This window comes from Chiloscyllium punctatum, chromosome 2, assembly GCF_047496795.1.
Source record: "Chiloscyllium punctatum isolate Juve2018m chromosome 2, sChiPun1.3, whole genome shotgun sequence".
In the NCBI taxonomy this organism is placed as follows: Eukaryota; Metazoa; Chordata; class Chondrichthyes; order Orectolobiformes; family Hemiscylliidae; genus Chiloscyllium; species Chiloscyllium punctatum.
The window spans coordinates 114,293,945-114,320,067 of NC_092740.1; the positions used below are offsets into that span (position 1 = coordinate 114,293,945).

Below are 26,123 nucleotides of genomic sequence, written 5' to 3' on the forward strand. Positions count from 1 at the left end.
GGCTAGTGATATTAGGAAAGCTCATGGTATTTAATTTTGTTACAAGAGGAATTGAGTAGAAGAGCGGCAAAGTCATGCTCAGTTGTACAAAACCATGGTTGAACTTTGTGCAGTTTTGATCCCTTTACCCTAGCTCAATGTTATTGTCAGTGGGGGAGAGTGACAAATATTCACCAGATCCTGCTGAGGATGGTGGAGAGTCCAATGAGGAGAGATTGAGAAGATTGGCTCTGTATTCTCTGATGTTCCAGATATTGAGACGTTACCTCGATGAAACCTATGAAATACTTAAAGCGATAGCAAGATACATGCTAGTGAGATGTTTCCTCTGGTTGGGGAATATAATTTCAAAAGAAAGAAGAAGCAATTGAAGACAGACATAAAGATAAATTGTTGGCATTTTGAAGTCATAATGTGGATAAAGCTATTGAACTGGATGATCAGCCATGACTATACTGCAAGATGAAGAAAGGTCAATGGGCTGAATGGCCAATTCCTGCTCTAATGTTGCAATATCCATTAAAATCATGACCAATATATTTCTGTTGAATATTTCCTGTTCACGAACTGCATCACCAAAACGGCATCCAGATCTTGAACCGGGAACATCAGACCAGATGCCACATTGAAGGCAAGATGGCAGCTAAGTCATAAGAAAATGGTCTGAATTTTGTATTATTGTCTCCTGAGATGGTTCACTTAATGGTGAAACTACATACTGTTGAAACAAAAACTGAATGTGATATGTCATTTTTCATGAAAGAGACTTTTTGTAAGTTTGACTCTGTGAAATGAACCAATACAAATCCATTTGACTTTTTTAAAATTTTTATTGTTGCCATATTACTACAAGTTGTTGACATCAACACTACTGAATTCATTTTGATAGCATCCACAGAAGACATTTGACAAATTTACGGTTCAAGTCAGCACTCATTGTGGGAATTTCAGGACGAGATCATTAAATTGTGATGGATTTTTAATTCACTCTGGATTGAAAAATCCTACAGGGTCTGTTGACCTCTGAGCCCTGATCCCAAAATTAGCTGCTGCAAGATGAAGGTTCTTATCAGAAATCCAAATTCATAAAATGTAATTTTTTACTTTAAAAAGAGACTGAATCTGATTCCATGCGTGTAGAATATTCTACAAACATAACGATCCAGTCAACATCATTTTCTATATTCACAGTAAGTTTCAAGAATTTCTCTCGCGGTACAGCTGCTTGCACAACATTGAGAAGCAAGTTGCCTTTTTGTCTTGGATATTGGAAGATCAGCTGGCATTGTGTTGTCTGTCTCAATCTCAGAGACAAACCAGTTAGTAACATCATCTAACTGCTCATGCTGTTGCGAAACTGAGTCAAACGGCTCCATTTTAGCATTCACCATCATTCTTTGAGACTTCTTCATCTCCTTCTCCAGGAATGGGACATCATCTTTGACATCCATTAAAGAAGCTGAAACAGAGAGAGAACTCCATTTGTGTACACTGAGGATTATTGGCACTGTTGTTGTTTCTTTCCTCCCTCTGTCACTGCTGCACTCTTTATTCCCGATCATGGGATATTATGACCACTTTACAGCACTTGTGACTGTTCAGACATAAGACTTCACATCTCCAAAAAGCAATTTGAATGTTGAACTCAATGCAGAAAGCAATGACACAGTCTTCCGCAAACAGCAACAAAATGGGAAAAATCTGTCAACTATTTACAATACTGGGTCTCTGCGGTGAAACTTGTCATAGATTGATAAATGTCAAATATGGCCAAAATGTAATTCATTAAACATATACTCTGCCCCCAGTAGTGATCCCATCGCCTGACATTAAGCCAATTCTACCACTTGCTGTACCCAGAGTTCTTTGCCACTATTTGGATATTCCATAATGCACCATCGTCCCTGGCACCAATGTTATCCTTAAAAAGCCATTTACATCTGAACAGGAACCATCTGCCTGGAGGTGCCCTGCATGGTCCCTAATATTTGCCCCAGAAATGGAAGAGGTGGGAAATTAGCTTGGAGGACAGGAAACTGGGGGTCCTGGTGGGTGGAATGATGCAGAGGAATGTCGTACTCTTCTCCCAGTTTAACAGTAAAGGGCATGACACCAGATTCTGCCAATTGGTCTGAGGTTGCCCCCTTCCCACCATGTCAATGTTGACTCAATTGTCTCAAGTTATGCCTGGCAGTATAGGAAGAATGACTTTCTCTGATCATCCAGGTAAAGAGACAATTCTTCTCTCTGTACTTCTATTTTTCTATCTCTGCCTCTGCACACACCATCCATCAAGGTTTTTGTTTTATGATCTTCACCATTGCTCGCAATATCTTCTCTCACTCACTCTCACCCACCTCGACGCCTTTAGTCCTGCATTACCTCTGTACTGACCCCTCAATTGCTCATGGCAACTCACCACCTTTACCCCAGATACACCAGTACTAACAGCTATGCCACCCACTTTTACCTCAGTCAATTTCCCCACTTCCTCTCAATCCAGGGGAAAAGAGCTCACAATCGGGCAGAATGAGCCAAGGCAGCCTGTGGGTTGCCCAACATAAGGCTCCTCAACCCTTAAAGAAAGGATTCTTGATCCTTATTGTTTCAAATACCTGACTGACCATACTTAATCCTATAGTTGTGTATTGGACACTGCCCTTGACTTACTGTGCCACCAACCCTGACTGAAGGCTTTCTCCCTTGACTGAGTCCTCCGAACAAACATTACGCATTTCCCGGCTTTGAGTTTGCACCACTCAGCAAGGCAAGACAGAAGTCTTGGATGCTTGGGAACTCTAGCTCAGGAGACAAAATGCAAAAAGGTAAGGCAAGGCAAGGTAGGGAGTATAAGCATCCAGCAAGATCCACACCGTGAGCTGGATGCCTGTCCCTGAGCTTTTAGTCCCTTTCAAACAGAATGTTGAACTTGGGGAGGAACAGCCAACACACACTCTCTCTGTAATCCTAGAGTATGAGACCAGATTCCTCCTGATTGCAGTTACATTTTTCAGATCAGTTAAATAAACAGTGAACCTTCACAACTTAGCAGAGCTGGATTTAATCTCAGCATTCTATAGAGTGGGCAGGACCACTATCATTGCATTAAATACGAGACAATGCTTCACTTTTCTATGCTGCATAGAAGTACAGAATGTACAGCACACAAACGGTCAGTAAGTAAAGCTGCCCGTTGGTGAGTCTAATGTTTAAGGTGAACATGCCGCCTTCCTCGACTGCAAGACGATAGTTGCAAAGTCCCAATATCATCACAGTGGGTCTGTCAACACAGCAGGGGATAAGGTGACAGAGACTGACTCCTTCACAGGAGGCTGACTGACAGCTACATTGAGGGAAAGGTGTTCAGTGCCCACTCCTTTATTGTGGACCTCAGTATCTTCACAAGTCAACCATGGGGAATGGTGTAAATTGTGTTCAATGTGAAAGGAAAATTCTGCCCTCATGTGAGACATACACAGGCTCATTATCAACTAGAGTCACTGAATAACAGTCAGGAACAGAAATCTACTGATTTATTTCCTTTCCTTTTCCAACTGAAGGTTGCTGAGGCCAATTGTGTCCCTCTAACTCACTGAGTTTAACTAACAACTTTGACCGAAAATTTTAAAAATTCATTTTTTGGCATTGTAGGCTCGGACAATGTTCAGAGTTCAATGATTATTATTGCATCTGGGCTAATAGCATGGAATGTAATACTCACCGTGTTCAAAGCTACGTGCAAAATGGGTACTCGCGCAGACTTTATGTACCTCTCTCATTAAATCACGGCCACAGACATTTCTGAACACATGACCATACGGATAGGGGCCAGGCTCAACAGAGGGTAGCAGCAGTCCGACTGCAATGATGACCACCAGACACTTCATCGCAGCTCACAAGTGATCAGCTTCAGCTTCTTCTACTCTGTCCAGGAACCTAGAACAAAATATTCTGATCAATTTCGAACAATTCTACTGCACAAATCGGATCTGCATTCAATGGCAGATCTCAATTTCTTTTCCTGTTAAAAACTAAATTAAACCAGCCTCTGTATTGTTTCAGCAGAATGATTTCCAAACCTTCTCAGTCTCTCACTTTGTTCTAACTTGCATCTTCTCCCTTTTTATAGTGACCTTGCTCCCTTACAATAACTTATCATTATCAGACATTAACTTCTGTCCTTTTTTCTGGAAATTTCTGAAACCATACTTACACATCATTTTGCATAATGTCTGAATCAAGCATAACTATAACCCTTTAATGATTAATGTTTAGTTAAGCCCATTGTTAAATATTCGAGATATCTATCGGTTGTGACTTGTTAATTCTTCAGTCAGAGACATTTTATAAGTTAACAACCCGCTTTCCCTCCTGCAAATCATGGGAAGCATTCAGAAAAGAAAATCTGAGAAGAAACCTTCTGCTCATCAAAAACCCACGTCACAGATCTTATGAATAAAAATGAGATATTGGTTTGTTACCTCGCTATATTCCGTAGTACCAGCTCGCTATATTCAGTAATACTGTTATCCTGTTCATTCATTCATAATTGTTTACTAACCCTTATCAGTGCATTGACCTATTTGTACTGAGTGATGCCACTATCATTGTTAGTTTGCAGTGAGAAGATGATATCATTCAGCTTTGCGCAGTGCAGGAAATAATTCATTCTTTCTATATGCGAATCAGTATATTTTAATTGATCGTCCTACCTTGTTGTCAATGAAGAGATGTTTCATTACTGTCCTGGTGCATGAAACTGACAGCATCATAACCACATGGTAAACAAAATCAGCTCCCATCTGTGAGAGACTCACATTGGTAATTGAATAAGGAAGAAAAATTTGTAAACTGAGATTAGGTGAAATTATATGGAGTTTAAGGATAGTATTAGTGAAAAGTGTTGAATTGGCAATGATGTGTACTGGATAGTGAAGCTTACCCAATGGAATGAATGGCGAATTCCTGTGCCAATTTTGCAATGTTCCTTGATGTTATGTTCTGTATATTTCTGGTTGAAATTTTCTGTTCACTGACAACCTCACCAAGATGCATCCAGGTCTTGAGTTGGGCATATAACGACACATGCCAGTTTGGGAGACACGGCAATACATAAATCACCAAAATAAAGAAGAACGAAATGTATCTTTGTTCCTGAGATTATTTTGAGTCATAGAGTCAAACAGCACAGAAACAGACCCTTCTGTTTCACCAGTCCATGGCGACCATAATCCCGACCATAAACTAGTCCCACTTGTCTGTGCTTGGCCCTTTGCCCCCTCCTAACATTTTTTTATCATGTACTTATCCAAATTTATTTTAGACGCTGTAACTGTACCGGCATTCACCACTTCCTCTGGAAGTTCATTCCACACATAAACCATCCTCTGTGTAAAAGGATATTTTAAAATTACTTTTACCATTGCTTTCTAGATACCCTCAACATGGACACTACAAACATTATTTGCTATTGTCAACATTTTAAGAAGTTGTTCTCAGAATCAATGCTCACTGGAGCAATTTGAGAACCAGAAGATCAAACTCCAGAGATTCTCAGACATCTTGAGTTGGAAAATCCCAGGCGATCTGCTGACCTCTCAGTCCTGATTCTGAAAATTAGCTGCTTCAAGGTGAAGGTTCTTATCATGAGTCTGAAATCATAAAATCTAAATGTTTGCTTTGAAATTAGAGTCTCGCAGTCCATGCGTGTAGAACAATATATCAGCTCAAAGATGGAATCTACATAATTTTATTAGTGACATTTTGAAAACATCACTGCTGCGGCACAGCTGCTGGAACAACATTTTTCAGCAAGTGGAGACCCTCTTCGAATCTTGAGAATTAAATTACTTAGAAGAGAAAAGGGCTTTGTGTCGTTACCATCAGTCTCAGAGACAAACTCGTTAAAAGCATCAGCTAATTGATCATACTGGCTGGAGCCATTGTCAATAGGTTCTTGTTTGTGATCCAACTAAAACTGATGAATCCCAAAGTTCTCCAATGTTCTTTGAGCCTTCCCATATCCATCTTGCTGATGTAGTCGTATTCATTGCCTGATGACGTAAGATCTGAAACAGAGATATGACTCCACCTGTGAACACTGAGTATGGTTGAGATTGACTATGTTCTTTTATCCCTCTGTCAGAGCAGCACTCTCTTCCTCCATATATCAGAAAATAGGGTGTTGTGATCCTAACACTACACATGCAGATGCTCAGACAGAACACTTCACGTCTCCAGTAAACCGTTTGAATGCGTTGAGTTAAGAAACCAATGAACTGTCATCCATTGCAAGCAGCACATAAATGTCTCAGTTATATATTTGCAGATTCAATTTCATGTCATTATGTGAGACTGGAACATTCATATCAGTCAGATTTTACCCAGTTTTCTTTGAATTCAACAGCCATCAAATCACCCACGTCACAAATCAAACATTTACCAAGCACTACCCAACCGGGGGCAAATCAAAAATATCAAAAGGAAATGGTAGAGGGTAAGGGAGAGTGTGAAATCAAAATGATGTTATTGGAGAAAATATTTCACACCAACCACTTCTAAATGCATCCAGAGAGTTTGCCCATTCTTACAACTGTTTAAGCCTTTTATCCAGCTTCGGCCAATTAGCCAATATAGTTTATAAAACATCTGAGAGTTTCTGCTTTTCTAACCTGCAGGATGAATGAACTAATCCTGCGTCCCAACGGGCAAGCTCACTTGAGGAGATGGAGAATTCCGACCTGGCAGAGCTGACTCATAACTAGTGCCCAGTCATGGCTTCTAGTTAATGGCTGTTCATTTTGTAATGCCCTGATATATTTTAAATTAAACCTTGCTGTTTATGGAAGACACACAGCGCACATCACTGAAGTAAACCGGTTCTCAAGGGACATATCAGCCAGCAGAAGCTTTCCATCACTATTCAAACAGAATTATATAATGATTGGGGCAGTTACAGCCCACATTCCCTCTTCACACACTCACCCTGTCAAACATACATCTTTGAATGAAAGAAAAGAAGTGCTACGTTGAAATTGATCTACAATTGGCCTATGGAACCTTGTCAAAATGAGGGTGGTAAATTAATAATTTTTTGCTCCAAGATATTGTCCAGTGAATCCTGTTGAATGTGAGCTTGTGCATGTCTCAAATGTGCATATGATCAGAATCTCTCATCCACCCAACTCCTACAATTTCCCAGGACTCTCCTGTAAAGACAATGGAGAAGAGGACCTTGTACTGACCTTCTCTCCCTCTCATGTTCCTCACTTACCCTGCTGTGAAGACATCAGGATCTGTCCCTCTTCCCCTGCTGTTGGGACAATCCTACTCTGATAGCATTGTGAGTTTTATTAAACTCTCCCAGTGCAGGTAGAGGGGCACTCAAGATCAACATTATCCTTCCCCATTGTCTCCAGAAGGTGTTTCTGTGCTGTATTTTCTGAGTAATTCTATGCAACATGGAAAAGTGAAACATTGGCCAGGTTTTAATTCCAAGGGAGTAGAGCTGCCCGCTGTATGGAAAGTGGGGATTAAGTCCAACTTTTCCAGTTTAGGAAGGGTGGCTTGTAGTTTACACAAAAACAGAAATTGCTGAAGAAGCTCAGCAGGTCTGGCAGCATTTGTGGATAGAAAACAGAGTTAATGTTTCAAGGCCAGTGATCCTTGTGCTGAAGAAAGGTCACTGGATCCTAAAAGTTAACTCAGCTGTCTTTCCAAAAATGCAGCTGAATTTGCTGAGTTTCTCCAGCAATTTCTGTTTTGGTTTCAACCTTCAGTCTGTGTAATTCTTTGTTTTACTTTCATGACATTTGATTTATCAGAATGGAAAAATATCACTCTTGAAGAGGAATCTCTTTTTCCAAGGTTCCTGAGGCCAATTGCATATTGAATTCAATTTCACACTGACTTAAGCCATTTCTTTATTTCATGATGCATTTGTGACCATCCTTAATTACCGTTGCGTTGAGGGTGCAGAGCCACCTTCATGAGTCACTGCAACTTACATAATCATTCAGAATACTGTTGTTACACACGTTTCAGAATTTTGACAAATACGTGACGGAACCATGATGTGGTTCCCAGTCAGGATGCTCTGCAGAATGAAAGGCAACTTGCAGGTGATGGTTCTTTCCAGGTTCCTCTTGTTCTTCCACATGATATTGGCTGTGTTTTTTGGAACATGCTGGTGGTATATGCTTCTGTAACTGTGCATTGGTATTGGAGGTTTAATGTTCAAAGTGTTGAATAATCTTCTATAATCTTCAGGCCGGGCAAATTGAATCCAGCTTGGCTGACCTTGCCAGCCAGAATTGCATTAAATCTCTTTTTTGTCCAGTGTATAGTCTTTGGAATTCAAATGTCTTTGCTTTTAGATAGTTTGCACATATTTAAGTACAAGATAGACATGAGTAATTTGGAAATAAATTTGATCGCTGTCAATGTTTTCTGATCAACCTGTTCAGAGGTATCATTACACACCTCAGGAGAAGGTGCAAATTCAACCCTATCCTCTAAGTTCAGAAGTAGGCCCATTACCCCTGTGTCATAAGAGCTGGCTGATGGAGCCATAATTGATTCAAGAGAGCCAATGGATGGAGCACATACAGACTTTCAGAAGTCTTTTGAATAAATCTCCCACAATAATAATTTCAGCACAAGGGATAGGAAAGAATGTACTGGCATGGATTCATGATCATTTAACAGATAGAAAACAAGGAATAGGAATGAAAGGGTCTGGCTGCGATTAGCACTTGGGCTCCAGGTGTTCACCGTATACCTCAAGATTTAGAGGTATGTACCAAATGTAAAATTTCCAAATTTGTGGATAATACAAAATGAAGTAGCAATGTATGTTGTGAGGAAAATTTGAAGTGGCTTCAGAAGGATTTGGAGAAGCTTAATGAACAGGCAAGAAAATGACAGAGGGATTGTAATATGTAAACATTTGTGGTTACCCAGTTTGGGAGGAGAACCAAATCAACAGAATATTTTCCAAATGGTAAGCAGCTAGAAATTGTAACTGTAAGAAAGAGTCCAGGTATTCTTGATCATCAGTCACTGAAAAGGGAATATGCAAATGCAGAAAGCTATCAGAAAGTGAATGGAACTTTAATTAAAGTTAATGAATCCTGTGCTGTGCTCCTCTTTCAGTAAAAGTCAATGTTCCATTAAGTTTCACTGAAAGAAGAGCAGTGTACAGGATTATTAAAGTCTTGTTTCAATTGTATAGTACCTTGGTTAGACAGTGCCTGGAGTATGGTGTGCAGTTCTGATCTCCACAACACACTAAATATTGGTATGATGTAAGGGTACCAGGCATGTTCCCAGAATGATGGAGCTGCCCAATGAAATTAAAAATCACACATCATCAGGTTATAGTCCAACAGATTTATTTGGAAGAACAAGCTTTCGGAGTGCTGCTCCTTCATAAGGTGGTTGTTGAGTAGAAGATCGTAAGACACAGTATTTAGTGCAAAAGTTTGCAGTGTGATTTAATTGAAATAATATATTGAATATATATTTGAATACATAATTTCAATATATGATTTCAGTTACATTTTGGATACTGCTGGGGAAGATGGCTCACCAGAGGAGGAGAGCAGTTGCCAGGATCATGGCACCGTGGTGGGCACTGCCGTTCAGAAGGGTGGGAAAAAGACTTGTAGGGGCAAAGTCACAGTGGAATCTATTGTAAAGGGAGCAAATGGGTGGTTCTGTGGCTGAAAAAGAGACTCCCAGATGGTATGTTGCCTCCCAAGTACTCGAGTCAGAGTTGTCACCGATCGGCTGCAGAGCATTCTGAAACGGGAGAGTGAACAGCCAGTTGTCGTGTGCATATAGACACCAACCATGTAAGTACAAAATGAGATGAGGTTCTGAAAGCAGAATTCAGGAAGCTAGGAGAGCAGTTAAAGAGGAAGACCTCAAAGGCAGTGATCTCAGGATTGCTACCAGTGCCACATGCTAGTCAGGGTGGAAATGAAAGAATAGGTAGGATGAACACATGTCTTTAGAGATGGTGTAGGAGGGAGGGGTTCGGATTTGTGGGACATTGGGATCGGTTCAGGGGAAGGTGGGATTATTATAAATTGGATGGTCCATACCTGAACCAGCCTGGAACTAATGTCCTTGGGGGAGTGTTGGCAACTGCTGTTGATGAGGTTTTAAACTAATGTGGCAGGGACTGGGAACCAGAAGAGAAGACAAGTAGACCGTGAGGTAGAATTTGGAGACTGTAAGGATTATGAAGTCAACATTACCAAGGGGAAGAGTAGGCAGAGAGCGGATGAAAGCAAAAGAATTGGCGGTTTGAAGTTCATATACTTTAATGCAAGGAGTATAGTGGGTAAGGCAGATAAACTTAGGGCTTGGATTAATGCTTGGGAGTATGAATTTATTGCGATCACAGAGACTTGTGTGAAGGAAGGGCATGATTGTCAACTAAATGTTCCAGGATATAGATGGTTCAGACAGGACAAGGATGGAAGTAAAAGAGGGGGAGGAGTTGCATTGCTGGTCCAAGATAATATCATAGCTGTGCAAACGGACGACACTCTGCAGGTCTGAGCAGTGAGGCATTATGGATCGAACTAAAAAATAATAAGGGTGCAGTTACATTGTTGGAGCTGTATTACAGGCCTCCCAGCAGTGAGTGTAATGCAGAAGAGCAAATAGGTAAACAGATATGTAAAGACATAGAGGCAACAGTATGGTATGATGGGAGATTAAATTTTCCCAACATTGACTGGGATACACTTCGTGCCAGAGGTCTGGATGGGGCAGAATATATAAGGAGCGTCCAGGAAAGTTTTCTAGAGAAAATTTGTCAATAGTCCGACCATAGGAAGGGGCCATATTGGACCTGGTGTTGGGGAATGAGCCAGGCCAGGTGGCAGAAGTTGCAGTGGAGGATTTCTTTGGGAATAGTGACCACAATTTGGTAAGTTTTAGAATATTCGTAGACAAAGATAAGAGTGGTCCTGAGGGAAGAGTGCTAAACTGGGCCAAGTCCAATTATATAAAAATTCAACAGGAGTTGGGAAACATGGATTGGAAATAACTAATTGAAGGAAGTCCACATTTGATCTGTAGGAGGATTTCAAAGATAGGTTGAAGATAGTGTAGGTTAGGCATGTCCCTTTGAAAACATGGGATAGGAAAGGCAAGATTCGTGTATGACAGGAGAAATCGTGCAACTAGCCAAGAGGAAAAAGGAAGCGTACATAAGGTCCAGGCAGCGAAGAACAGAAACAGGACTTAGAGGAATATTGGGAGAGTAGGTCCAATCTTGAATGAGGAATCAAGCCGGATTATAGAGGTCATGAACTAACATTAGCAAGCAGACTTCGGGGGTATTTGAGGCCTTTTATTCATTTATAAGAAGCTAGGTGGATAATGAACTGGTTGAGCAACAGGAGACCGAGAGTAGTAGTTGAATGGAGTTTCTCGAAATGGAGAAAGGTAACTAGTGGTGTTCCACAGGGCTCAGTGCTGGGGCCACTGTTGTTTGTGATATACATGAATGATCTGGAAGAGGGCATTGGTAGTCTGATCAGTAAGTTTGCAAATGACATAAACACTGGTGAACCAGCAGAAAGCATAGGACTCTGTGAAAGAATGCAGGCAAATATCGATAAACTGGAGACTTGGGCAGAGAAATGGCAGATGGAGTTCAATCCAGGCAAATTTGAGCTGATACATTTTGGGAAGCCTTATTCTAGAGTGAACTGTACTGTAAATGGAAGAGCTTTGGAAAGAGTTGATGAGCAGTGAGATGTGGGAGTTCAGGTCTATCCTGAAGGTGGCTGCACAGATGTATAGAGTGGTCAAGAGAGCATATGGTTTGGTTGCCTTCATCAGATGGGGTAATGAGTATAAGAGCCAGCCGATCATGTTAAAAGTGTACAAGACTTTGATTTGGCTGCATTTAGAATACTGTGTACAGTTCTGGTCACCACATTACCAATAGAATGTGGAGGATTTGGAGAGGGTGTAGAGAAGGTTTACAAGTATGTTGCCTGGTATGGAAGGCACTTGTTATGTAGAGAGGTTTAGTAAGTTAGGATTGTTTTCATTAGTAAAACGAAGATTGAGGGTGGACTTGATTGAGGTCTTCAAATTCATGGATGGTATAGACAGGATGGATAAGGATAAGCTTTTTCTGAGGGTGAGGGATTCAGTAACGAGACGTCGTGTGTCAAGGTGAGAGTTGGAAAGTACTTTACACAGAGGGTGGTAGGTGCCTGGATTGCGTTGCCAGCAGCGGTAGTAGAGGCAGGCACGGTAGATTCATTTAAGGTGCGTCTGGACAGATGTAAGTGTTAGTTGGGAGCAGAGGCATATAGATGCTTAGGAATTGGGTGATAGGTTAGACAGTGGATTTGGATTGACTCAGGCTTGGAGGGCTGAATGGTCTGTTCCCTGGCTGTAAACTTTTACCATAAATTCTGTGTCCTATGATCTTATAATCCAAAACCACCCGATGAAGGAGCAGCGCTCTGAAAGCTAGTGTTTGCAAATAAACCTTTTGGACCATAAACTGGTTTCTAACTTTGTACTTCCCGCTCCAACACCAGCACCTCCAGATCATGACTGTCCAATGAAAAGAGATGTTGCAAAATTGCTCTGTGTTCTCTTGAATTTTGAATTTTGATTTCATTGAAAACTACCAGACACTTAAAGGAAGAGATAGGGTACAAGCAGGGAATATGCTTCCCCTGGCTGAAGAAGCTAGAACTGGGGAGAAAATTTAAAAACAGTGCAAAGCCAATTAAGTGTTTGGAAAAAGAAGAAATTATTTTACTTAGTGAGTTGTGAACCTTTCAAATTCTCTCCCACACAGGGCTGTAGAAGCTCAGTCTTTGAGTGTGTTTAAGATATGGATTGATAGAGTTCTGATTATCAGTGGCACATCGGATTTTGGAATGGAGTGAACAAAAGTTATTGAAGTGTTCAATGATTGTATTCAATAGCAGGGCAGGTTTGATGAGCTGAATGGGCTACTATTGTGCTTATGTGAGAACAGTATGGTTGACTCCCAGCAGTCATTTGAAATGGCCCAGTAAACCTTCCATTAGCATCACCATTGGTGATTATTGCTGGCCTTCTCAATGATGCCTAAATCCCATGCATGGAAAGAAAACATGCTGGAGTGTTACACAAAGCACAATGGTGGTTGTGGGTGACATTGTACGTTGTGGGGTGCTGTTTTTGTGACATATTTTGCTCCTCATCAGAGGTTCTCAGTGGAGCATTCACCACCATGTGGGTACAGCCACATGGCACTCCAAAAGGCACTGCGATCCAGCTGGCAGGTGGTGAGACTCAATACAGGGTCTACACACAGAGGGTTAGCTTTCTCAACATGTGTAATTCCCAATGTGTCAGAAGGCTCAGTCTGTCATGTCTCTCAGTCCTTCCAGGTCAATGCTGATATCTGCAGCTTCCAGCAACAAGTCCTCCAGCTGGATATACGTTGTTAGTTGAGGTCAAGGTGCCTGTGATTGAAGTATCAGCCCGTGGCTCTCAGTCTCTCCCTGCAGTTCTGAGCTCATGTCTTCTGCAAAGAGAGAAATCAAAATTTTGGGTATAAGAAATGGATTGTGAGGAAAGGAAGACATTCTCATCCCAGCTTGTGAGCATAGCAATCCAAAAGATCAGATGTTCGCTATGACCTGGCATGATTCCTGATGAAGGGCTTTTGCCCGAAACATTGATTTTCCTGATCCTCAGATGTTGCCTGACCTGCTGCGCTTTTCCAGCACCACACTCTAATTTCCAGCATCTGCAGTCCTCACTTTCGCCCAGAAACTGGACTGGACCAGCAACAATGGCTACAAGAGTGGGTGAAAGGCTAGGAGTACTGCAGCAGGTAACACACACCTCTTGTTACTGCCCAACACACACGATAGGAGTGTAATGGAACACTCCCCGTTTGGGTGAGCACAGCTCCAATAATACTCTAGAAGGATAAAGCAGCCCATTTCATTGGGACCACATCTACAAACATTGATTCACTCCACCACCTATGCTCAGTAGCAGCAGAGTGCACTCAGCCGCCTCAGGCGACTGACTGTGTGGAGTTTGCACGTTCTCCCCGTGTCTGCGTGGGTTTCCTCCGGGTGCTCCGGTTTCCTCCCACAATCCAAAGATGTGCAGGTCAGGTGAATTGGCCATGCTAAATTGCCTGTAGTGTTAGGTAAGGGGTAGATGTAGATGTAGGGGTATGGGTGGGTTACGCTTCGGCGGGGCGGTGTGGACTTGTTGGGCCGGAGGGCCTGTTTCCACACTGTAAGTAATCTAATCTAATCTAATCTAATCTAGAAGATGCACTGAAGAAATTCACCAAAGATCCTTAGATAGCACCTTCCACACCATACTACTGCCATCGAGAAGGATACGATCCTCATATACACGGGAACCACCAGTACGTTTCCCTCCTTGCCGCTCCAATCCTAAGTTGGAAATGTATCATTGTTCCTTGAGTGTCATGGGGTCAAACTTCCCTCCCTAAAGGCTATGGGCACACCTCCAGTGCATGAACTGCTGCAGTTCAAGTAGGAAGCTCATCACCAGCTTCGCAAGAAATGTAGGGATGGACCATAAATCCTGTGATTCTGACATCCAACAAATCAAGTAAAGAAAAACTAGCATTGGCTGTCTACAGGAAACAGAAAATGATTCCTGAGTACAATCCTCAGAGCCAGTTCTTGTTTCCTGGACACCTATGCTGGTTTAAAATTAACATTGAGTCACTCAGGAGAATTGCATCATAAAGGATAATATCGTCATGGTTAACCATGGTTTCTGAATTTTTTTGGATCATTATTTTTGATTTAGCCCATGATCTGTCTTATTCTGATTCTATATGCTGTGCCTGGCACTGTCTTACAAAATAGAGGATCCAGGAGATGAGAGACCCAGCCGCTTCACAGTGCAAAGAAATGACCAATGGCAATTGATAAGATGGCCGATCTACTCTGACAGAATCAGTTATTTCTGCCAAAACCTTTTCTTCAGCAAATCCATGATTTGATGGGTCCCTGCATTATGGCAACAACTGTGCACTGATTGTATGGGTTCACCTAACTGCGTTTTAAAATTGCTGTCTTGACCTTCGCAGTTCATTAATAAGCTCTGCAAGATATCTTAAGTCATGCAGAGATACTGGGTTGGAAGTTCTCCTCATCTCTTCCCTCACTTTGATAATGGCTGTGCAATCCCACAGGTATTGGAACACTGACGCACCATCAGTGATTGATATCATAAGCATGTGATTAAAGAGCAAGTCCAGAGTTTAAAAGGCTTTCAAGAGCTAAGATTACAAAGCTCTTTGTCTCACATCCAGACCAGGATGGAAGTAATAAAGGCACACCAATTTATATAGCAAGACCAGAAAGTGCTGAGAAAAGATGGACTATATCAAAGACCACGTCCCATTGGGTATTTGGAGCAGGCAGTGTGCTCAAGCAGCACATACATGCAACCCTCAGAACACTACGTTCAACATCACATGTAATTCTGCTGCTGGACAAAGTTTATGAAATGATTTAGACTATGCTAAGAATTACAGTAGAAACAAATTTAAGATGGTCAAGCTTGCATTGATGTATTTGCACTTGGTAGATAATACATTCATTGACACACAGGATATAACTGTAAATACAAGGAATTCATGCATACGTTGCACTAGTTTCATGGAAAATTTGGGCCATGGATACTGCCAATCTCTGCTGCAGTTTTGCTGCATCTCCATGTCAATGATGGACAAACAATCATCATCTTCTTTTCATGCCATATAAAATGGTACCTCTTTTTCATCAAGTCTCAAGCCTTGGGGAAGGTGATCAAAAAGTTAAACATATTAATTAACATTAAGAATAGATAATACAGCTACTTGAACAAAGTTTTTAAAGTTTGGTGTGAATGTATGAATATTTTGTTATCTTTGCAACTTGCCCGTAACGTCCCCTTCCAATTATGTTTTGCAACATGTGGATAATTTAATTAAGTGTATACGTTAAATTCTTTAGCACAACTACGTGTCCATTCTAAATGTGGCTGACTTTTACACAGCCAGCAGGGAAACTTGCAGATTATTATTTAGCAATGCAGCATAGAGGAAAAGTTGTCTATGATTGGAGAGGGAAAGGAATAGGTTAATGGAGAAGCACTGTCTGTCATTGAGTAAGGATTTATTCAAGGGAGTAGGAGGCAAATCTTATAAGGCATGCAGACAAAATGACACAAACAGACACTTCCAGAAGATGTATGATAACGTACCTCACAGAGCTTGAAGTCATAAATAAGAGGTCATAGTGTAGGAGGTAATTCTGTTACCATTTAGTGATGGGATATGAGAGTGTTGCCATCATTGTCTTGCTTTCTTGCAATTAATACATTGACCAACTTTGGCATTAACAGGAAAATCATCAGACACTTCATTGCAGCTCACAAGTTTAGATTAGATTCTATTACAGTGTGGAAACAGGCCCTATGGCCCAACAAGTCCACACCGACCCGCCGAAGCACAACCCACCCATACCCCTTATCTAATACTAGGTATTAGGTACTACTGATGTTTAGTACTAATACCTAATTTGTACTAATACTACCCCTTACCCTTTACCTAATACTACGGACAATTTAGCATGGCCAATTCACCTGACCTGCACATCTTTAGACTGTGGGAGGAAACCCACACAGACTTGGGGAGAACGTGTAAATGCCACACAGTCAGTTGCCTGAGGCAGGATTTGAACCTGGGTCTCAGGCACTGTGAGGCAGCAGTGCTAACCTGCCTGATTCGATACAGGATCCTAGAGTCAATTGTTCCACTCACACTTTAATGATTCTTGTATATAAATTGGAGTTATCTTTATCAACTGCTGTAAATATCTTTGATTCTGTCTCAAATTTCCACTGAATTGTTTTTCGATATCTCTTCAGCATACCTTGTTGGACATACTCGATCCTTAACATTTTCTCGGCCTGCTTGTCTTGTTTATTTTCAAATTTGCTCATTTACTCATCTTTGTCTTCCTTGTCACTATTTCTCATGATTTTTGAAACTTTAATTCTAAACCTTAATTCCATCATGTCCAAAACGAACAGATCAACAACTCTATTGATGACCCTTTGTCAGTTTAATAACATTCCTCATATAGCAAGGCAACCAGAATTTTATGTTATATTCCAAATGTGGCCTTCCAGCTGAAACATGATGCCCAACTCCTGTATTAAATGTTCTTACCAATGAAGGAAAGCATGCCAAACATGCCAAACCCATTCATCACCACTTTGTCCATCTATGAGGCCACTTTCAAGGAACCACACCCCTAGGTGTCTCTGTTCATCAACACTCCCCAGGGTCCTACCATTAACTAAGGGAATAGATTCATTTGCCGAGTTTTCTGCAGATGTTTCATCACCAAACAAGGTGAATGAATCTATGCGAGATCACAACCAAGCTACAAATATTTTCAAAAACCTGCCCTGGTTTGTCTTACCAAAATGTAGCAACTTGTATCATCTGAATTATTCTCCATCTGTCATTCTTCAGCCCTTTGGCCCAGTTAATCAAGATGCCATTTTACTCTCTGTCAAGTTGGCACAAGGAACAAGGAAGTGTTGGGTATTCTAAAAGGCATTAAGGTGGAAAAACTCCAGATCCACATGGGATCTATCCCAGGTTAGTGTGGGAAGTGAGAGAAGAAGTACCTGAGACCGTAACAGATATCTTTGCAGCATCCTTGAACACGAGTGGATTGGAGAATGGCTAATGTCCCTTTGTTTAAAAAAAGGTAGCAGGGATAATCCAGGTCATTATTGACTGGTGAGCCTGACATCAGTGGTAGGGAAGCTGCTGGAGAAAATAGATATTGATGGATAGGATTTGGAAGAAAATGGGCTTATCTGTGATAGGCAACATGGTTTTGTGGAAGGAATGTCATGTCTTATCAAATCAATAAAATTCTTTGATGAAGTGACAAAGCTGATTGATGAGGGAAGGTCTGTAGATGTCAGATACATGGACTTGAGTTCGGCATTCGATAAGGTTCCCCATGGTCGGCTGATGGAGAACGTGAAATCGCATGGGGCGTAGGGTGTACAAGCTAGATGGGTAAAGAACTGGATGGGCAACAGGAGATAGAGACTAGTAGTGGAAGGGAGTTCCTCAAAATGGAGAACTGTGACCAGAGGTGTTCCACAGTGGTCTGTGCTGAGACCACTGTTGTTTGTGATATACATAAATGATTTGGAGAAAGGTATAACTGGTCTGATTAGCAAGTTTGCAGATAAGACTAAGATTGGCGGAGTAGCAGATAGTGAAAGGGACTGTCAGAAAATACAGCAGAGAAATGGTGGATGGAGTTCAATCCGGGCAAATGTGGGGCGATGCATTTTGGAAGATTCAATTCAAGAGTGAAATCCACAGTAAAAGGAAAAGTCCTGTGGAAAATTGATGGAGAGAGATCTGGGTGTTCAGGTGCATTGTTCCCTGAAGGTGGCAATGCAGGTCAACAGAGTGGTCAGGAATAAAGTCTGCTTTCCTTCATCAGGGTATTGAGTTATTTTACAGATTATTTTACAGATGCATAAGACTTTGGAGAGGGTGCATCGGAGGTGAACCAGGATGTTGCCTGATCTGGAGGGCACGAGCTACAAAGAGATATTGAGTTGATGAGGATTTTTTTCATTAGAAAGATGGAGAATGAGAGGGGATCTGATCGATGCCGACAAAATCATGAGAGGTATAGACAGAGACAATAGCAAGAAGCTTTTTCCCAGAGTACGAGATTCATTCACTAGGGGTCACGAGTTCAAAGTGAGTAGGGAAAGGTTTAGGAGAGATATGCATGGAAAGTTCTTTACACAAAACATGGTGGGTGCCTGGAATGCATTGCCAGCAGCGATAGTAGAAGCAGGCACAATAGTGTCATTTAAGATGTATCTAGACAGATAGCTGAATGGGCAGACAGCAGAGGGATACAGATCCTTAGTAAAAAGGCAACAGTTTTAGATATAAAATCTGGATTAGCCCAAGCTTGGAGGGGCCTGTAACTTTCTTTGTTCTCTGTAATCTTAGATAACCTTCCTCACTATGCACTGTACCACCAATTTTGGAGTTGTCCACAAACATACTAACCATGCGTCCCATACTCTCATCCAAAATATTTCTATAAACGATAGACAACAGTGGACTCAGCACTGATCCTTACAGCACACTGCTAGATACAGGGCTCCAGTCTGAACAATAACTCTCTACCACCACCCTCTGTCAGCTACTGTCAAGCCAATGTTTTGTACAATTGGCTAGCTTTCCCTGGATCCCTTTTGACCTAACCAGTTAATAAATACAATAACTATAGCAGATAGAACATCAAACAACAATAAGCTGGCTAATATCTGTGCTTTAAAACCCAGATATTTGCTTTCAGCCCTAATTCACATAAAAGGCAGACAACAAACTCAGTTATGGATAAATAAAAGACAATAACAAAACTGGTCAGATTACTTAAATGCGTTTCACAATGTGTTATTTCACTGATATAAGTTTGGACTCTTTAGCTACTTTTTGAAATGTTGATCAGGGTCAACATCTCAGTTTAAACAGGCAAAGGCAGCAATACTTTGGACTCAGCTTTCTACTCTTTGGGTGTAGCAGATTAGGTAGGGAGTTTTCAAACCTTCATGCAGTCTTAGCAGCATCCCAGAACCAGCTCTCAGAGACAAAGTATAAATAAGCATTAATTCTGTTCCTGTCCTGATAGATTGATCAAATCTTCCCATGGCCTCAATTAGCATTCAACAAACGCCATCTGTTTGAACACAGGGTGTCTTCCCGACTTGATGGAAACAATTCCCAAGTATGACCTCATTAACAGCCATCTTCAGCTATCTGTTTAAACAGAATGCTCTTACCTTTTAATAAAGGCTTCACTTACAATTATCCTTCAGGCCTGGTCTCACAAATTTTGATTGTTCTGTTCTTTTCCTATTCTCACAGGTTGTCCCAAAATCTGCAAGTCATTTCCAGCTCACAATTCAAAATCAATAAAAGAACACAAATAACAATTTAAAAATGCAAATCATCAAGAGTTCTAACAAAGGTATGATTCCTTGAAGTGGCTATTAATGACATGGAAGCAGCACTTGGTTGTGAAATCAAGCAAGGTTTGAATTGCCTATTTTCTTCCTCAATGGGAATTCATCACAGTAACAATGGCCAGATTCATCTAATATTTTATTCGGTGCTTGTGAGAAACGAAGCTCACTCACTTCAACAATTTCAGTCCGAGACAAGATCTGAATCGGTAGTGTCATTTATTTTGCTCTTGCAAGAGGGGTATGGTGTCTACTGTGTACAAATTTCATTCCTGAAGAAGGGCTTATGCCCGAAACATTGATTCTCCTGCTCCTTGAATGCTGCCTGACTTGCTGCGCTTTTCCAGCAACACATTTTTCAGCTGTGTACAAAGGCAGTCGCACACACACACTGAATTCAACAAGTACACAATATTTATGTAATTCGTTCCTATTCTCTCCTCCCACTGCTCCTCCCCTGTTTACATCTCCCACTTCTCTAAGACCGGCTCCCATTACTCTTGTTATCTCTTGCCTTATCCAGCCTTGTCTGTGACAAAATGCTTATTTCTGGCCTCACAAAGCCATTTGACCATAGTCTGCTGTGGTCCATTGTTAGGTATATCCTCCTTCACTACCCTCACTTGTTATGACCTTATGACCTCATGATTTCTTGATTGTGGTTTGTTCTTGTTTTTGCAGAATCGGGAAACAGATGCTTATAACTACTGTTTGTACAGGCATATCTAGCTTAACCCCCTCCCCTCACAGCACCTTATCTATTTGTCTGTAACATCTACCATTGTTTGCAGGCACACTTCATTCTTGTATGCACATTTTAGCTAATACAAAAACAATTATGTATTTCCTTCACATAGTTTTCATTCTTGTTGACTCAGCTGTTGGCTGAAACAATTATACACTGGTGTGAGTTCATTTACCTTGCATAAGTAATTATGATTGCAGAAGTAACACTACTTTACCTATATCCCACAATTTCCCCCTTTTTCTTTCATTACCATTTGTTACCTTCTGCATTTTTCTTATATGTCACTTCCAAATTGATGAGCATCTTACCCAAAATTTATTTTGGAAATCCCCCCGAGGTCACTTATTTCTTCATTGTTTAACAGGTAGAGCCCTTCTCTCTGATTGCTCTTTAGGGGCATTTGTTTCATTAAGGCCATCTCAATCAGTCTTTGGGTGATCCCTCGTATACAGGGTATGATACAACAGCCAATGGCCACCAATACCCCGGCTACTACTATCAGGGAAGTAAGGATGGAGAACACCACCCCCTTCAATTTTTCAAACCATGATTCAAGCCATCCTGTGAGAGATGTGTCTAATCCTGAATTCTCAGCCAGTTCCTCTGCTAAGGTAGTCAATCCTCTTAAGGCCCGAGTAATTGAACCATCGGGTGTAGTGTTATTAGGAATAAAGGTACAACAGCTTCCTCTTAACATCACACACACACACCCTTTTTCCGCGAGAATCATATCAAGGGCCATTCTGTTTTCCCATGCCATCCTACTTGTCGCATCAAGCTGTTCTGATATTCTTTTAACTGCATCTCTTCTATAATTTATAAATCACTGTTGATTATAGAAAATGTAATTTATCCAATCTACATTTTTATTAATTGTTACCCACCAGAAGAGCCTGACTCAAAGCCTGCTGCAATCTGGTTGCAAGTCTTGAACTCATCAGGTACCCCCCCTAGGGAGTCCTATAGAGTCTAGGTAAATCCTGCCATCGAAAGAAGTGTCTAACAGTGATCTCTTATCCCTTCCCTTTTTCTCTACTATCTTTTCCTTCTCAAATGCCAGGGTAAATGGAATTGCCAATTGTACAATTGCACATATCCCTCGCCAGTTTGGAGGTAGGGTGGGTCTCAATATTTTGCCTCCACAGTATCACTACAGATGCGCTCGGGGAAACTTCAGTGCTGAGTAGTTCCCTCCCTTGTCCATTCCAGTGACATTCTCAATTTCTGTACGTAATTTCAGCTCCCCCAAGTCTCTGGACCGATTTGTACCTTGTCTATGTACACACGACGCGCGATTTTCAACTGCAGCTGAAAACATATGGGGGTGCTTTTAAGTCTTTCTTCTCCAAGGGAGGGAACATCAGAGATAGGGAGGTACAGTTCCTTTCATTCCATGCAGTCTCTTCCTGGTATAGGTATCATGCCCTTCCTGTTTCGCTTCCACCCGAGCGGAAAGGGGATGACCTGGCCCACTGGCCTACCGGAGGCACATGCATAGCAATTGCTCTTGTTCAGACTTTTTACAGTATACTTTACCCATTCAACCCAGGCATTTGCATCCCCATATCCAGTTTCTATTTCGATGGTCTGTTTCAAGTCCTTCACCTCTATAATTTGTACTACTTGAGGGTCATCACGAGGGGTGAAAGGTTGTATCTTATTATCCAGTAGTTCTGTCTGTTTTCCCTTTCCTACGCTAATTCGAAAACAACAGCCCGAGAAATCCTTCTTGTTTGCTTTCATTTCTATCCCAAATGTTTCATTTAATTGTACCTGAAATGTGCCCCCGACAATCGCTTCATGCCATGTGGTTTTCTTTATCGTTTAGGTATATTGAGTTATGCTCTTTATCAGGACAATCAAGAGCTGTTCGGAAGGGGGCCCGGTGTACTGTGACAAGACCATGATACCAAGTACCATCCCCAAAGGACTTAAGATGTATCTCTGAGCTGCTGTACTGTCTCTGATTATCTACATCCCCACAATTTACTAAGCTACATGTATCAGGTCTATTACTTGCGGATTATCAGACTCAGGAACACATATGAAAATAATGTTTGACAAAATCCCAATACTAAGAGAGCTTGTATCATAACCCTAAGCATCCTCAGCATTCTAAAAATCATGTTGAAGCACTAAAAGACTTAATATACAATCCCATGGAAATAATCCTGTGCTCGCGTTGCCACTGTATAATTGGTTACTCAAAGTCTCTTTAGCCTGAGTTTCAGCAGTTCTTGCGTTGATTCGGCTGTCCAGACTTCTTCCTCAACTGGATATTCCACTGGCCCTTTGATCTGAGTGTAGTGAGTCCAGCCTTTTTCTGCCGTTCCTATCGCTGTTTCAGTGGTCAAAAGAGCCTGATATGGCCCTTCCCAGTCTGGTTGCAATTTAGTCTCTGTCCATGATTTTACTAAGACCCAATCTCCCGGTCAAATCGGATGAACAGCGGGGCGGAATCTGTGCCAGTAAACCCTGTTTCCTGAGGAAAAACAAAGAGGAGGACAAGCCCAGTATATACTTCTTTAACAACAAATCTTTAGTTTCTGGGATTGGCAGTGGCCAGAGATACGAGCTTCCCGAGGACCTGGGGCAGTCGGTATTAAGGAATAAACCACTGCTTCCTGTGGATTCAGAGCTGCTTCTTTAGTTACCTCATCAGCCAATAATGTAGCTTTCCATTCTTTAATTAACAATGAATTAATGCAGTTCATGTTTTAAATTAACCATGAATCACTATGACAGGTCACTGAGAATGTGTGAAGGGATCCTGCCAATTAATATTGATTCAGGCTAACACAATCGATTTAGTATATATATTAATTATTAATTATATAAATATAAGAATCATTATCTGTAATTCAGAGTGAAAATGCAACAAATGACCAAAACATCTTTAAAACTGTAATTGCGCAGTTCTGTTTGTTTACTAGTCACATGTGACTTCTCATTCTGTTTCTCTAATTGTTTTGCTTGAGCACATACATTTTTAAGAACCTCAACAGATTTCATAGCACCATTTGCAATTAATTCAAACACAATTTGGTGGCAGTATTTTGTCATGAGCGCTAAACTGATTCTTCGTGCCTCTCATCACAAACCGTCACCCATAATCCAATTAACTCTTTCGTTCCCACTGCCTTGGGCTTAAATTTTAAGGATGACCTTGCTGCCCCTGTATCGACTAGGAAAACTACGTCCTCTTTATAAAGTCCCACCTTTAAATTTAGCAAGGGTTCCTGGTGGGTCCCCGGGGGCAGGAGCTCCTGACACCCCTATTTTTCACCAAGGTTCATAAATGGCACTGCCTTTACTTCCTTTTTCAAATCTGGACACTCTCTCTTAAAGTGACCTGCCTTTGCACAGTAATAACATCCCGCTTGTGGGGATTTCCACTTCGGTCCTTGTTCCTGTCCACCAGACCCCTTAACATCTCCTCCCTGACCATTCCGGTTTCTTTCGCCTTTTAGTTTTGTCCCTTTTCTTTATTATCTCATCAACCGTGGCTATCATTATTTTTGCCTTTTGTTTCTCCTTCTCATGTTACGTTGCCAGATCAATTGCTGACCCGATTTAACCAACTGACCAGCTTTAGGACCACCTAATGGCCGTTCTTCACCACCCAATGTTTTGTTTAGACCTTAAAAATTTGTTTTTTTAAAGAAATATTGCAATATTTCTTGCTCCCTATAACTTCAAATACCAATTCATCAATTTATGCTTGTCTAACTTTAAAGCCTGTTCCTAACTTGTAAATATATATTTATATATTATAAATTCATTCATTCAGTAATCAATATTTAAAATGTAAAATGCATACAGTTCCCAACTTTGAAATCCACTATAATTACCCAGTTTTAGTCCCTTAATTTAAATTCACAATTAGTTTTCTTAAGTAGTCCTGACCAATCATTGCTCAATTACAATGCTATAGGCTGTGAAATAATCAGAGCTACCTTAAAAGGGTTTGTCTATTCAAGTTAGAAAAAAAGACTTCTAACGCATGAATAATGGCCGAATCCAAGGTCACAGATATTAACCATAGGATTTTTTAAAATATTACAATCTGATGTTGAACTGAAACTTCAACTGTCCTCCATAAATCACTTTTATGTAAGGATAAAAGAGATTAGCTAGAAACTGATAGTAAGGCAGTCATGACCTGTAAAAAGAACAGGAGTTGACATTTTATTTCATAATCACTGTAAAATCCTTAACCTTAAAAGAAATCATGTTAAATTTCCATAATAAAAATCAGATTCAAAACAGCCCTGGATCTCAAGCTCCAGGGAACAAAGCACAAACACTCAATCACCAACAAACAAATGTGCATTCAAACCGAATCACAACGGGTTAAACTTTCTACCAACTGTACAGCTCTTTTATTTCTCTCTCTCTCACACACCATATCTCACAGATACTTTCTGAGCTTCCCACAACAACACCTCTCGGTGCTCCTCGCTTTGAATATTTTTCTGGATGTCTGGCCATGATTTAGTTACAAAGTGTAGCCTCAGTAGCCCTTCAGCTACTAGCCCTTCCGACTTGAAGCATAATCTGATTCCTCCTGACTGTAAGGCTGTTTTTCATTGACATATAAATTCAAATATTTACAAACCCAGTCTTCGTCCGACCCGTACTTTGGCCAGAAAACTGCGGGATGAAGAATGGATTCCTTAGTCCATACAAAGCAACAATATTTAATCATCATTTTCCTATCTTTTTCCCTTGTACAAGTATTATTTTTCCAATTCCACAACATCCTGCCCAACAGACTTTCCAGAGGTATGTTGTAAGGGACACCGCCTCCATTTCCATTGCCTTTTTCATCTTTTGTTTTTCCGGAGGCTTTTTCCTTACCACGGCACAGCTGATATTGAGTTCCTTCGTTCGTCCCTTATTAACTACTAAACCTCAATTCCGGCCACCAAGGCAGTACTTAAAAGTCACTTTTCTTACCTTGGTCTGTGCACAGAGTTGCCTGGCCCCTTTTTGCCGTATTTCCTATCAACCTCCTTTCACTGTCTGATTCAGATGTCTCTCTTGTGGGATACGTACCAGTCGCCCAAAGGAGTGGACCAAACCGGGACATGAGACCGCTCCTCAATCAGGAAAGGGGTGTGTCTTCCCAGTGTCCAGGGCCAGCCACTCCCCCCAGCAATGGAAGAATATCCCAGACGGCCCCCAACTGTGAGAAATGAAGCTCACTCATTTCAATAATTTCAGGCCGAGACAAGATCTGAATCAGTAGTGTCATTTGTTTCGC

The 26,123-nt window shown here is 41.1% G+C and overlaps 1 long non-coding RNA gene across 1 annotated transcript; it reads right to left on the bottom strand.

Moving 5' to 3' along the window:
• Positions 1-843: 843 nt before the first annotated feature.
• LOC140493466 (uncharacterized) lies at positions 844-25,931 on the bottom strand. The gene is made up of 3 exons (XR_011963682.1): positions 25,817-25,931; positions 3,722-3,936; positions 844-1,459 (listed from the first exon to the last, which is right to left on the bottom strand). It is a non-coding gene; the product is annotated as an uncharacterized lncRNA (long non-coding RNA).
• Positions 25,932-26,123: the final 192 nt, after the last annotated feature.